The sequence below is a fragment of the Pinus tabuliformis genome, chromosome 1_1, assembly GCF_031772625.1.
Source record: "Pinus tabuliformis cultivar Carrire ecotype Pingquan chromosome 1_1, CPIR1, whole genome shotgun sequence".
Taxonomy (NCBI): Eukaryota; Viridiplantae; Streptophyta; class Pinopsida; order Pinales; family Pinaceae; genus Pinus; species Pinus tabuliformis.
In genome coordinates this window covers 892,441,350-892,445,050 of record NC_142297.1, presented here as the reverse complement: position 1 = coordinate 892,445,050, position 3,701 = coordinate 892,441,350, and the positions used below count along the sequence as shown (strand labels likewise).

The following is a 3,701-nucleotide window of genomic DNA, read 5'->3' as shown; positions in this document are numbered from 1 at the left end:
TAAACTTAGCAAGATGATCTTTTTCTTGTCTTGAAAAATAAGTCTTAATTTCCCCTAGACATAAAGCTTAAAAAAAATTGAAAGAAGATTATTGTAACAGACACGACATCATTATTGTTATGTCCTCTATTCCATATTATCCATTATTTATTATCTCTATCTCATACACATCCATACAACTATCTCATTGTGTATTATTCATTATTTATTATCATAGACATCCACTTATGCAAAAATGAATTTTTTAAAATCATAAAAACTAATTCCAGAGATACATATTATTCTTTATTATCACACCACTACAGTTATACAACTAATATATTTATTATTTATTATCATGCACATCTAAAAGAAAAATTAAATAAATAACCAAAAAAAACATATATTCAATTTACAACTAATCCACCCTAGTAAGTTCATTACTTCCCACATATAATAATCTAACACATTTTTCCATAACCAATCAAGCGTTATATTAATAAAACAGTCATTAATCTCTAAAACACTCCATTCACATAAAAACCATAAAATATTACAATTGAACAACGGATAAAAATATTCACAGTTTATAATTCATTGCTGATTATTACACATACACGACCTCCAAGTCGTTGACACTTGTTTCTGTTTTTTTGATGATCACGTTGAACCAGGTTGAAGAAGTTATATGCTAGTCAGCATAAGCTGTAAGGTTCAAGAAATCTCACAAATCTCAATTATTGAGGCTGTCACAATGTACGCAATCAGATAACGTGCGGCAAAATGGCTCGACAGGCTGGTTCGTTACACATCATCATCTGTGTTGTGAGCAGAGCAAAGCAGAGCAGCCCAGGTCATGGCATGGGCATGGCCACAGTCATTATGGAATCCGACCATCATCAACAACAACAAGGTGCTTACATTTATCGAACCAGTGTTATGCCTACCCCATGCGAAAGGATTACTCACCCTCACAACAGAAACTCAACCCTTTTCTCTTCAAGAAGAGGAACAAGTATGGGTTCCCAATGGCATCGACCTCAATGAGCAGGTGAAGGAGGTCCAGGAAAAAAATCCATTGATGGATCAACTAGATGTTTCTTTTTATACATCTCTATTGCAGTGTTGCATCAACAACAAGTCCCTTACAGAAGGGAAACTGATCCATACCCACATCATTCAAACTGGATTTGATCATGAAGACTTGTTTTTGGATAACACTCTCATTACCATGTATGCCAAGTGCGGAAGCCTGGCAGATGGTCAGAGAATTTTAAACCAAATGCCCGTCCGAAATGCGGTTTCATGGACTGTAATGATCGCAGCTTACACAAGGCAGGGCTATGGCGGGGAGGCCTTAGCATTGTTTTATCAAATGCAGCGAGCGAAAATCCAACCGAATAAGTATACATTCGCCAGTGTGCTCCCCGCGTTTGCCAATCTGGGTTCTCTGAAAGAAGGAAGGGAAACACATGAAGGGATAATTAAGAGGGGATTTCAGAATAATGTATTCGTGGGAAGTGCCCTTATAGATATGTATGTCAAATGTGGCAGTTTAGAGGATGCACGCAAAGTATTTGATAAAATGCCTGAACGGGATGTGGTTTTGTGGAACGCCATGATTGCGGGATATGCTGGGAATGGTCGTGTTGAGGAGGCTTTGGAACTGTTTGATAAAATGCCTGAAAGAAATGTGGTATCATGGAATGCAATGATTGCGGGATTTGTGCAGAGCGGACGTTTTGATGAAGCTCATAAATCTTTTCACGAAATGCCTGTAAGAGATGAAGTATCGATGACTACAATGATAGTGGGATATGCTCACTGTGGGCGTGTGGATGAAGCGCTGAGGCTTTTTCTCAAGATGCCGAATCGCAATGTCGTTTCATGGAATGCGATGATTGCAGGATTTGCTCAGAATGGGCGTTTTAAGGAAACACTCGAGCTCTTTCAGAAAATGAAACAGATAGGTGTAAAGCCTGATTTGGATACTTTCTCCTGTGTTCTTCAGGCATGTGCCAACTTGGCAGCTCTGGAATCTGGGAAGGAGGTCCATGAAGACATAAAGAAAAGTGGGTTTCAATCTGATGTCTATGTGGGGACTGCGCTGGTAGATATGTATGCTAAATGTGGGAGCATAACTGATGCGCGCAATGTGTTTGATATAATGTCCAAGCGAGATGTTGTCTCATGGAATGCTATGATTTCAGGGTATGCCATGAATGGATGTGGCAAGGAGGCAATCGAAATCTTCGAACAAATGAAAAATTCTTTGTCAAAACCAAACAAGTCCACATTTATTGGTGTTCTCTCTGCATGTTGCCACGCAGGCCTAGTGGATGAGGGTTGGAAATATTTTGATTCTATGAGTAAACTTTACAACATTACACCTGTATCGGAACACTACTGCTGCATGGTTGATCTTCTTGGCCGTGCTGGGTATCTGGATGAAGCGCACGATTTTATTAACAGAATGCCTGTAAAACCTGATGCTACAATATGGATGTCTCTGCTTGCTGCCTGTAGAATCCATTCCGATGCAGAGCTGGGAGAACAAGTGGCAGAGTGCCTTTTTGAGTTAGACCCTACAAATGATGCAACTTATGTGCTGCTTTCAAACATATATGCAGCCGCTGGAAGGTGGGATGACTTTAAAAGGATAAGAGCCTTGATGAAAGAAAGGAAGATTGAAAAGAAGCCAGGAAGCAGCTGGATTGAGGTCAATAAAACGGTATATGCTTTCCTTGTAGGAGATAAATCACACCCACAGTTACAGGAAATCTATATGAAACTTGATGCGTTGTCAGGGGAGATGAAAGAGGCAGGGTATGTGTCCGACACGAGATTTGTATTGCAAGATGTAGAAGAGGAGCAGAAAGAACAAATTATTGGTTACCACAGTGAGAAGCTGGCTATTGCCTTTGGACTTATGAACACATGTCCTGGGACACCTATTCGTGTGGTGAAGAACCTTCGAGTGTGTGGTGACTGTCACTGTGCTATCAAGTTTATCTCTAGGATAGCTGCACGAGAAATTGTTGTAAGGGATGCAAACCGTTTCCACCGTTTCCAGAATGGGCAGTGTTCCTGCGGAGATTATTGGTGATGCTGGTCGCGACATATGCTTAACAATAACCTTATGCAGCTTATCAATGTTGTATTTTTTTATATTGTACATTTCTGATGAAGTGTACACATTAGAAATGTAATATATATGTGCTGGGCAAGTGTGGGAGATTCAATGCATGAACTGATACTTCGTGGTTGAGTTTTAAAGACTGGTTACATTGACAGAGCATAACATGTTTATAGGACATTTTAGTTATTCAAAGGATGACCTGCAATTTAATCAATGAAATTGTCTTTAAAGAATACTGGACAAGACATTATTGAAATACAATGTCTTGTGCAATATTCTGCCTTTGATCACCGACGGTCGCTGCTTACTATGCTTGAAAGAAATATTTGAGCATTTCTGGCTCTCTCAGCCTTGTTTTGAGATTTCCTGGGAATGCTTTATGGTCCACGGGATCATCAATCATATATTTCCTTCTCTATAATGACCTTGTGACTAGTTTCAGAATGATGCTTATACATCCAGAAACACATGCCATTTTGATTTTCTTTTAATTCTAAACTTTGAATAGTTCAGTTACTACATTTGTTGGATCTGCAGTCTAGTTTGAAGTTGATGTTAATTGCAGACTTAGAGATGAATATTT

The 3,701-nt window shown here is 39.0% G+C and overlaps 1 pseudogene; it reads left to right on the top strand.

Moving 5' to 3' along the window:
* Positions 1-583: 583 nt before the first annotated feature.
* LOC149217273 (pentatricopeptide repeat-containing protein At2g03880, mitochondrial pseudogene) lies at positions 584-3,255 on the top strand (annotated as a pseudogene).
* Positions 3,256-3,701: the final 446 nt, after the last annotated feature.